This window comes from Natator depressus, chromosome 1 (genome assembly GCF_965152275.1).
Source record: "Natator depressus isolate rNatDep1 chromosome 1, rNatDep2.hap1, whole genome shotgun sequence".
Taxonomy (NCBI): Eukaryota; Metazoa; Chordata; order Testudines; family Cheloniidae; genus Natator; species Natator depressus.
In genome coordinates this window covers 236,917,015-236,928,789 of record NC_134234.1, presented here as the reverse complement: position 1 = coordinate 236,928,789, position 11,775 = coordinate 236,917,015, and the positions used below count along the sequence as shown (strand labels likewise).

Sequence of the window (11,775 nt, the reverse complement as noted above, 5' to 3'; positions counted from 1 at the left end):
CTGAATGAGTTTCCTACAGTTCCTGATGAGCTAGCTGTGTTTGTTTTAATTTTCTCACTTTGTAACCCTCTCCCAGTCTGGTAGAGAACAGCTGTTTTGAACTGTGAGCTGAATCAGAAACAGACACCAAGCAAGAGTAGATAAATGTGGAGGGGGGGGGGGGAAGGGAAAGAAAGAAATGGTGTGGAAGCTAAACAGGAAACTTCACCTCAAGCATATTCCTTCCCCTTTACTGAGTTCCATTATTTAGTGCAGCTTGTGCTTTCCTACAAGTCTACAGTAGCCTCTACAACTGGTGAGGTGCTACCATTACCTTGTGTTAGTCAAGATTCATTGCTACTGAACTCAAACTAATGACTGAAGTTTGAATGTTGCCCTAGGTCCTCTCACAGTATAGTAAGATGACAAAGTTGATGAGTGTGTTGATGAGGACTAGGAGGTAGGCTGCTTGGCTCTAACAGCCTTTGTATGACCTTCACCAGGTGATTTTGTGCACTGCAGTTTGCTTATCTGTAAGAAAAATAGGGACCTGTGTGAGAGGCTGTTTGTATTTTGTAACATACTTTTGCAGGTGATGTTCTAGAAATGCAAAGTTATCATTCAATTGGAATTAATCCCATGTGAACAGAAAGCACTGGCCTGAGAGACGAAACAAGCAATTTCCAAGCAGAATGATTATGTTGCAATAGCTAACCACTGCAACATGACCTCTGGAGATTCTAGGTCCTGTACCCTTTACTGAAAAGATTGAGAAAATAGAAGGCTTTGGAACATGACATAACAGCTGTAATTAAAAGGCTGCTTCAGTTAGTGCATGGTCTACTATTCATACCTTAGTCTGTTTTCTAGGTGAAGTTCCTGAAAGCTGCAGACATATTGGGATGTCTATCAACCAGTAGCAGACAGTACTGGGTAGACTGGAGTAAGGGAACATTAGTTCAAAGAACAGTAAGTGGATACAGGACCCACTACACAACCTAGAAGTTCATGCACAAGATTAACCAGCATGTATACTGTAGTAATTTCACACAATATGCAAGTTAGTAGAGCCACATGCTTTGAATTTATTTTAAGCCCTGTTTTATGAGACAAGAAGCTCATCCTGCAGTGCTATGTCCAATTTGGAGATTTTCAAGTTAGCTATTTTTGATGTTGAGCTGAAGGCATCTTCCCCCACCTCTCCCCCTGCTCTGGGGTTTGATACAGACATTAGAAGTTTTATCTAACTCTCAGAAGAAGTTTAGGGCCCTTAAGCCCCAGGGATAAAGATCTTTATTGGTCCCAACTAAACTAAAGAATTCTGGGATGCTATGTGGAGACACCATCTTCCTTAAGATCTTGATGAAAGATTGAGTGAGGGAAGGATAGCTGGCTGTTAGAACAGTCTCAGACCTTTTATTAATAGCATCAGGTTGCCAAGGGTTGTTGCTGGTTGTCCAGCATGGGACATTTTTAAAGAGATGACCATTGACCTACATATATTGGATTTTAAGCAGGCCACAGGACTTCCTGGAATGGATTCCTGTGTTATGCAGGAGATAGAAGGGACTACTGTGATATAGTCTAGGGTTAAGAATAGCTAAAAGTTAAGGCAATTCAAGAACAAGCTAGAAGACAGATTTGTTTATATGCAATGTTTATTTTGCAAGAGACAAAAAGTTCTCTACTACAGCAATTTGAGGAGAAGTGACAAGGGAATATGAGTCAGTTACTGAAAACAAGTGTAAAGGTAGTCACCAATACACTAACCATACCACACACGCTAGAGTCATCTGACTAACAGATATGTATATTATATATATCCATGCACTAGAAAGGCCATGATTTATGTCAATGACTTGTTCAGCAATCCACATGACACCTAGAGCTGAAGCTGTATTTAGTACCATTTCCTCACTGCTTTAAGAAGGAAGTCTTAGACTTCTAGCAAGAACTTCTCCAACTTGGAGAAGTATCTCACTGTGGCAAGAACAGTTTTCACCAGAAGTAACCTAGTTCTCAGCCACTACTTTAAGATTGTGGTGAGTATTCCAGGATGTAGGTGGAGTTCCTGGAGGATAGTATCCAATTTATGTATTTTTTACATTCACATTTCACCCTCATTTTAAAAGAGATACTTCTGGTGACAGCATTGCTATTTAGAAAGCAAATAAATCATTGTTTTTAATCTTAGCTCAGCCACAGATAGCATGCAGCCCATGCAAGACATGAGATTGAGTTGTACCCCATGCTATCCAGGGGAGGAAGTGCCTCTCCAGGATTGTGGTGAAGAATGTTTGAACCAGGAGCTGCAAGCAGCTTCATTTCCTACAAGGAAGAAAAAACCCCACACCACACAATTCAATCTAATGTTGGAGGTGGCTGCACAAAGGTATAAGCTTTCAGACCCTATTTGTTAATTACTATAAGTGTTAAGGAAAATTTGGTCCTTTAAAAGTGAGCTGCAGTAAGTTTGACAGAGCGGTTATAGAAGCTATTTACTCTTCCCCCACCCTCATTCTGATGGTTCCATGGCTTCTTCTGGTATTTTGCCAGACAGCATGAAGGGTCCCACAAGCCAGGACAGAGGAGTGTTGTGCACTATGTACTCTAGCAGCTCATCCATGTACCCCTGGGCTTTGGTGACCTGTTTGCGGCTCTGGGTCAGGATTCTGCTGGAGAGATCTTGGAAGGAGTGAACCGTGGAGAAGGAAGTCTGGAGCTCCTTTGTGCTGTGGTGAACCTGCTGCACCTTATCTTGGATGTTGGATGGGAAGCCTTGGATGCTTGACATTAGGGTTAGGCAGGTTGCCTGCAGCTGCTGGATAATGCTCTGAAACATTGTCAGAGCACGAGACTCCAGCTGCTGAAAGGAAACAAGTTGTTATTGAGGTAGAATAAGACTGAGATAGGCAGAAATGCCACAGCCCAAAGCTGGATCCTGGCTAATTAGATACCTCAGGTTGTACCAACTCTGTGTCCTTACTCCCTCCTGTCTGCCTCTTGCTCCAGTCCAGCCACATTTGGTGGAGCTTCTCTTGGCCATCTTGAAGCTTCTGATCCACTCCTTGCTTCACATATTCAATCTGGAGGAGCAAGGAGAAAAGGAGGAGTCTTACCACAACATTTCTGTAGCACCTTTTATACACCACAAGTGTTTTAGAGCATCTACGAGATGCTGGGGCCCCCTCTGTGCCAGTGATGACTGGGCCATATTTCAGTACTTTTGTTGGCATATATGCCGACAAAAAAAAAAAAACAAAACAAAACAGTGCTCTGTAGCCAAGAGGAAATAATGTGCCCCCCGCACCCTGAGTCACTCGCTTGCAACATCTGCTTTCTTCAGAGATCTCCCTTTCAGAGACTCAGTTGGCCAGGTGTTGCTTAGCTTGTGAAGTTTGATGGAATCAAGGCATTATGGCAGTTGGAGTTATCTGCTTGCCTAGACCCCAAGTAAGAGACTAGCTTAAGCAGCAGCCAGTTCCAGTGGAACATGGGTAGTTAGGGGGAACAGGAGAGCATAGACACCTTGTAGAGAAGACACTTTGGTCTCAGTCTGCTCAGCCCAAATCAGCTCCAGAATAGAATGCTGACGAGAAAGTTCCTACCAGATCAATGGTTTGGTGAAGCTGGGAGAGAGTCTCTTGGATGCTCTGCCTGGTATTTTTAATCTTGGCTAGAGAATGCTGGTAGGCACGGTGGCGGAGTTTGCTCGACAGGGAGCCTAAGCGCACAAAGTAACTTTGAGGCTGGAGAGGAGCCACTCCATCCTCCTTTATAGATGTTGCAAGTTCAGCTGAAGGAAATAAATGGGGTATGACCAAAAACATTTTAGCAGGATGGTAAAAGGGAGGAAGGCATAGACTATAGCTACTTTTAATATCTTGTTGAATTAATTATGTCAGGAAGTTGCTTGTGACGCATCTAGCGATAGTAACCGTAGCTATTCTTATTTGGATATTGCCTTTTCAGACACATTTGATAGCTGCATTAGGGATTTGGCCACCTCTAACTCTTTTCCCCCTTAATCACTCCCCACCCTGAGAGCCCAATACATCTCATTGTCTGGATAGCTAAGCCTCAGGATACAAGTGACATTCTAACCATCTCCACCTACTTTCCAGTAGCCTGTGAACTGTGTAGCACTGTTCAACTGCCTTTGATGGTACAGGAAAAGCAGATTTCTAAATGAAGGACCAGGTGGGTGAAAGCAAGACAGGCTGAGCATAATATTTGGCTCCAACTTTGCATGTCGTAAGGTAAAAGGGCCTTCTTGAAAATAAAAGAACCAAGACCTCTAATGAAGGGAACCAGCATCTCATTATTCAGATGTGTTCTGACCTAGTTCCTCATCTGTTATGGGGAGATATTGATCTAACAGCTCTGCTGATTTCTCCAGCACTGCTTCCACACCACTCACAGCCATCTGGCCCATTCTTGATCCCATGACTGTGTTCACACTGTGGGTCATAACTGACTTGGTGGACTCCACACTTGCTTGCACAGCTTCTCTGGTCACATCTACCAAGCTGGAAAGTCTGCTGGCAGCTTCCACTTCAGAAGACACCAGCTCCTTGGTGTCTGAAGCAACCTTCAGAGGTGACAGCAGAAGACATTTGGCGATTATTCTTCTTCATGTATTGTTTATACAATTCTCTGCCTGAATTGTCTGCCCCCACACCATGCCCTTTCCTCAAATTCTACATGGTTCTTCTCCAGAGAAGAACCATTATACCATGATCTAGTTGAGCACCATTTACTAGGCTTTAGCTACCCTATTTTTGCCTCATTCTAGACAGGCAATAAGTCTGTTCCTGGGCAGCGCCTTTATGTGACTCAGCCACTTTCCTGAACTAGAAGGTTCATGAGGCTGCCTCCAGAGCTCTGGACTGGTCTAGTTCTTACCCTAGATGGTTTGTGACCACAACCTTCTCTAGAGAAGGAGAATAAGTTTACCTTATCTTCTGTAATTTGAAGGCTTGGCAGCTTCTCTTCCAGTGTGTCCAGTCCCTTAATAATAGATTCATTTGCTGTTGAAGCTATAGAGAAAGGCAGTTTAGTCCTACAAGTCAAACTCAGTTTGATCAATTAAAGGGTAAGGTCACTGCTGTATGACCGATTCAGCCAGATCTTCTCCAGTCAGCAGCAAGCCTGCCAAGAGATTAAAATCTAGCCATACTGAATGGAGAACATGCTAGTTTAGCATTTCCCCTTTGTGTTGTATCATGCTACCCTAGGACCTGCACTTTTGCAGTACAGTAGATCCATTGAGTAACTACAGTGTCAGGCCTGAATTTTTAAAAATGTCAAACAATTTTGGGTACCTCAGTTTGTATATCCCCCTGGACCACTGCTGATTTTTAATAAGTCCTAGAAGGCCAGAGCTCAAGAGGACTAAAAGAAAACTATTGTGCCAAAATTTGAGGGTAAACAGGATGACTGTAGTTAGACCTCCCAGTTACCTATTGACTAGGTCAATTCTGGACAAAATAAAACTGCTGATGTGGGACTCTAAGAACGAAAGGGGAATATAACTAGTGTCAATTGACTTGGGTTTGTTGAAGCTAGATCTTGTCAAACTTTAAAAAGGTGAGACTACAAGGTTGGTGGATTTAAGAATATGACATCAACACTGTTAGGTTTGACTTCTGTAAGGCATTTGACTTGGTATCACCATGGCATAAGGTAGAATACAAAGTCAACCTGACACATTAAATGTATTAAATTGTTGCTAATGGATAGGTCTCAAAATGTAATTGTGAGCTGGGAATCATCTTTTAGAGGTGTTTCTAGTGGGGTTCCACAGTGACTGGATTTGGATCTCCTGGTAGTCTAGGGGGAATGAAACCTAAGTCATGTCTAGGAACAAAACATGAAAGCTATAATCAAATGGCAGACTGTGCTAAGGAACAGTAATTAAAGAGCCTTGGTGGTTCAGAATAGTCATTTGACTTTGAGCTCACAGTGCTATGGCAAAGTGCTAATGGCATCCTTGTATGCATTAACAGGAATATGCAGGAGGAGGTTATTTACCCCAGTACCACTCACATCAGACCCAAATACAGAAGTACCAGTCTGGTGTCCACACTTCAAGAGTTGGAAAAAATTGGGGAGGGTTCAGGGAAGAGCCACAAGAATGACTGAAGGATTAGAAACATGCCTTGTAATGAGGGGCTCAAAGAGCTCTATTTAGCTTATCAAGAAGAATGTTGAGTTACAGTCTGTAAACACCTACATGGGGAAGAGATGTTTAGAGGGCTCTTCAGTCTACCAGACAGAGCTATCCTGATCGAGTGATTGGAGGCTGAAGCTAGGCAAATTCAGATTAGAAATAGATTAACATTTGACAAGGATAGTAAACTACTGGAGCAGTGTACCTAGGATTATGATGGAGATTCCATCCCTGGGAATGTCAAGATTGGATGTTTTCCCTAAGACATATGCTTTAGTTCAGCCTTAGCTATTGGTCTTTATTTCAGGGAAGTCCTGCATTATTTTTTGTGGCCTATGTTATGCAGGTGGTCAGACTAGAGGACCACAGCAGTCCTTTTAGCAACCAAACCTGTCCCCAACCCCTGCATGAACCTTGATATTTAGAGAGACCTGACTCAGGTGTTCAGCACTTCGGAATAGCATGACCACCCAGGAGTCACTTCAATTCACCATTTCTAAAAGGCCATTAGAATTTAACAGGTTTGGCACGCAAAGATGATTACCCACATAAAGTAATCAATCTATGGATTGAGTCAGTCAAGTTGTCTGCACCATCAGAGACTGAAGACTCAGTCTTGCAGTCACTGAAGTTATTTGGCAATGACTTCTCTGCCTGTGAGAAACTGACCAAGTCTCAAGATATACAGGAACCTTAAAATGAAAAAAGTAAGTACTCAGCAAGGCAGGGGCTCTGGACTGTAGTTATATCAAGGAGTAAGGAAATCAAGAATAAGTGCAAGATATAGGCCTTCAAAAAGAAGCCTGAGACTGAGCCATTGCACTCTATGTCTGCACTTGGGATGGAGACACTTATGTTCATTGATAAAATGACCTGCAAGCCCTGCTTACTCACTCTGTGGTTCAAATGAAGTCAGAATTGGCTGTGCTCTGCTGGCTGCAGCCTCACTAATGGTCTTCATGCCTTTCTCTGCCACATCACACAAGGACTTTAGGTAGGGGTGGCTCTCCTTGGTGGAGGTGTAGGCAGTTGCAGCCATGTCATAGGCAGAGCTGACCAAGGGCAGACTGGCCACCCTCCTCAAGAGATTCTGCAGGCAAGAAAGGGAGAGAGATTTGTGAAGAGCCACTGAAAAGTGGCTAGTGAGAGCATCATACTGGAAAGCCTACAGAGGAAGGAGAGTCAGTTAGCACCTTGCAGGTATTTCATAGTCATGGACCTTTCCTCCCACACTAATTCAAAGGCTCAAATTCTCAGCAGTCTGAAGGGTTACACAGTCAAATGGTCCTCTAATTACTATGGGATGCTGTATTAAACTAGCTGAAAGAGCCAAGTGTGTCTTACTCCCATAGTCTTTGAGAGGAGACCTTCTATCATTGCAACTGAAGAGCTATTAGTTATTTACAGATCAGGTCCCAGAGTAGCTTTCAGCTATGTCAAGCTTGGCATGTTTTCAGAAAGTTTCAGTAGTGCTGAAGAAAGCCAATCACACAGTCTTTCATAGAATGGGAAATAGTCTCCATGAATATTCAGCTCTGGAGTCACTAAACAGATTATGATGGGATTGCTAGAACATAAGACTGACCATTTGTTTGACCCAGAATACTGGGCTAGATTGGCCATGCTGTCTTCCAGTCATGGCCAATGCCAGATGCTCCAGGAGCATTTAAACTGCTGCTGCAAATTGGGCAGATGTTTTCAGACAACTATCCACAATTACTTCAATAAGTTTCTTTTGTGAAAGCAGCTAATTTAGATCCCATCACTTTGGAAAACAGTCCCAACCACCCGATGTCCATTAACTTGCATTTACCAACACTGAATTTCATCTGCCTTTTTTTGCCTACTCACCCACTTCGCTGAGATCCCTTAACTCTTTTCAGTCAGCTTTGGATTTCATGTGGGGGAAGTGGCAAATAGTGATTTCTGAATATGTTGAACAGCACTACAGATTCTTGGGGGACCCTGCTGTTTACCACTCTCTATTGGTAGAAATAAATGGTCCATTTTCACCTTTGTTTCCTAGTTCTTAAGGAGTTACTGATCCATAAGAGGACCTTTCTTCTTATCCCATGACAACTTACTTTGCAGAAGAGCCTTTGGCGAGGGACCTTGTCATTAGCTTTTTTTAAAGTCCAAATACACTATATCATCCCTGTCCACATGTCTGTTGATCCCTCCCCCCAGAAGAATTCCAATAGATTGGAGAGTCATGATGTCCCTTTACAAAAGCCGTGTTGACTCTTCCCACCCCACCCCCCAAATTATGTTTATGCATCTGATCATTCTGTTCTTTACTATATAGTTTCAAACTATTTGCCTGGTACTGAAATTAGGCTTACTCATCTGTAAATGCCAGGTTTGCCTCTGGAGCCCTTTTTAAAAGCGGTATCACACATTAGCTATCTTTTAGTCATCTGGTACTGGAACAGATCTAAGTGATAGGTTAAGTGTCACTTAGTAGTTCTGCAATTTCATATTTGAGTTTCTTCAGAACTCTTGGTGAATACCATCTGGTCCTGGCAAATAAATCAATTTGTTCCTAAACCTCCTTTATCCACACCTCAATCTGGGACAGTTCATTGGGATTTGTCACTTAAAGACTTGCTCAGGTGTGGAAACCGACCTCACATCCTGTGAGGTCAAGATGATGCAAATTCAAATGCAAAGAATTCATTTAGCTTCTCTGCAGTGGACTTATCTTCCTTAAGTGTCTCTCTAGCACCTCAATTGTCTAGTGGCCCCACTGATTGTTAAGCAGACTGTTTCTGATGTACTTAATTTTTTTGCTGTTAGAGTCTTTGGCTAGTTGCTCTTCAAAAAATTTTTATTGGAATGCCTAATTACACTTTTACGCTTGACTTGCCAGAGTTTATGCTCCTTTCTATTTTCCTCACTAGGATTTAACTTCCAATTTTTAAAAAAGGAAGTCTTTTTGCCACTAACCACTTTTTATTTTGTGGTTTCACCATCATGGCCCCTTTTTTGGTCCTCTTACTATTTAATTTGGGGTATCATTTAATTTGAGCCTCTATTATTGAGTTTTAAAAAAATTTCAGTGCAACTTGGCAGAACTCACTCGTGACTGTTCCTTTTAGTTTCCATTTCTTAAGTTTAAAGCCTACTGTGGTGGGCCTCTCTGGGGTTTGTCCCCCCCCCCCCCCATCACAGGGATGTGAAACTTAGTAATAGCAGCCATAATATAACTAAGTGGTTCACCTATATTCACCTCTTAGTACTAAATCAAGATTGTCTCTCCCCTTGTGGGTTCCAGCCTTGCATCTTAGGGCAGCTCTCACCTTATACCATCTAAAAACTCTCCCTGCATCCCACCCTGAGGTGGCATGTACCCAGTCAATATGGGGATAGCTGAAATCCCCATTGAGTTTTCTATTTTTGTAGTCTCTCTAGGTTCCCTGAGCATTTCACAAACCACCATCTTGGTCAGTAGTGTGTTCCAACTGCTATGGTCTCAGTATTCAAAGAATGGAATTTTTATCCTTTGAGATTCTATAGGACAGTTTGATTCATTTAATTTGAGTCTATGCTTTCTGTCACATATACCATTCCCCCCCAGCCCAACCTATCATGCCTATACATTTTGCACCATGGTATTACCATGCCTCATCATTCTACCAACTCGCTGTGATGCAAATTATATTTATAGCCTCATTTAATACTTGGCACTTAAGTTCACCCCTTAGTATTTATACTTTTAGCATTTGTATAAAAGTGCTTATAAAATTTGTCAATTTTTAGCAGTCAGCCTTTATGTGATGTAATTGAATGGGGCTCTTTCACTTGACTGTTTCTCTTCATTTCCTACCTGTACTTTATCAGCTTCCAGCCTCAACAGGCAGAATCCCCGTTAATAGATCCTCTCGTAGGGGATGTCTCTGTCCAAATGGTGTACTCCTCTGCACCTGTTGGCTCCCCCCACCTTAGTTTAAAAACACCTCTACAACCTTTTTCATTTAGTAGGCTCTCTTTCAGACAGTGATGGGAGAGAGTCAGTATATCACCCTCTTAATACATGTACCTACCTGTTGCTCCTGTTCCTGGGTCTCTAAGGAAGAATCATGTATTTGCTTCTCAGAAGACATAGTGGAGTCAGATACAGCTAAAAGGCAAGAGAGGTGGAGCAGTTACAGGTTAAGAGCACAGACTCATTTGATTAACATTGCAGTTTAACAGCATTCACATAAGTCATAGCTGAAGAACTACAAATATCCAATTTTACCAATTTTTACCTCTTCGATATAATTTACAGACTATTTCTCACATATGATGTAGGATTAAGAGAATCTCTGAGCAGTCACATTTGAGAGGAGTTCTGTCTTACAAGAAGCTAGTCTTGTTCTTACATATCAGGCAAGAAAGAAAAAACAAACAAACAAACAAAACCAAACCTAAAGTTACCAGCTGCAGATCACAATAAAGAAGCCCTAACTTGATGCCTCCTTTCTCTCCTCCCTCAGGAGAGAAGGGAAAAAAAAACAACCCAGAAACACAAACCCCATCATTCAAATTTTAAAAAGTAGCATTTTACAGAAATTACTATATATTTGAAACTAATAAATACATAAAGAAAACAAAGTGTTATTTATCATCATCTCACCTACAGTAATTATTTACCTAGCCTTATCAGTTGTACTTGATATTCCAGTAAGTTCTCACTTCAACCTGCTCACCTTTTATGTACCTGTGGTGATGTCATTGGGGAGGAAGGTGGTCAGGAGCTGAAGACTGACAGTTCAGCAAACCCATGAGAAAGAAGTACTCTCTGGTGTGACCAATGAGGATAGAATGTATGTGGGACAACATGCAGGGATTCTTGGGAAAGTGAATAATTGTACACATATGATTGCAATTGACCCTTTTAGTTAATTTCTTAGTAGCACCGTCCCTTCAAGATGAACTCTCCTGTGAGCAGGCTGGTCCAGATCTAAAGAGGTATTTAGGCACTTAATGCCCATTCCTTTCAATCAAAGTTAGGAGTCTAAATAACTTTGAGGAGCTGGGCCTTATTGTGCTGTGCAAGTGTTTCTTATTAATGTAGAACAGGCAGGGAGACAGCAAATCTGCGTGGACTCACTTTGGGTAGTTTAAAAGCTACAAGTATATTATTGTGGATTTTTTTAACCTTATTTGTTATAGAGTAATATTATAAGTAGTATAAATAAGAATCAGAACCCTGGGGTCCTGAGTAACTTTCCCTTCCCATCATCTTACTGCCTAATGAGCAACAGGGTTGGGAGAATCTTTGCCCATAACTCATCCTAAATTATAGCTTGCTACCAGAAACCATCTCATGGTATAACTTGTCGTTTTTTATTAGTTATTTCATAATTGGGTATGACAGCTCAGGGCAGGAGAGACATGGACAGAACGAAAGAGCTAGAGGTTCTTTGGTTTGTTCTTTGTCCATGTAGCAACTTCTCTTCTCTTCATTCTCCACCCTTCATTATTATTATTTGTATTATTGTAGTGCTTGGGAACCTGTCAGGGATCAAAACCTCACTGCGCTAGGTGCTGTACAAGCACAGAAGAAAAAGACAGTCCCTGCCCCAAGGGGCTAACAATCTAAGTAAGAGACAACCGATGGATATGGACAGATGGGGGAG

The 11,775-nt window shown here is 41.9% G+C and overlaps 1 pseudogene; it reads right to left on the bottom strand.

Moving 5' to 3' along the window:
• Nucleotides 1-2,494: 2,494 nt before the first annotated feature.
• LOC141977199 (perilipin-3-like) lies at nucleotides 2,495-11,011 on the bottom strand (annotated as a pseudogene).
• Between the last annotated feature and the right edge of the window lie 764 nt (nucleotides 11,012-11,775).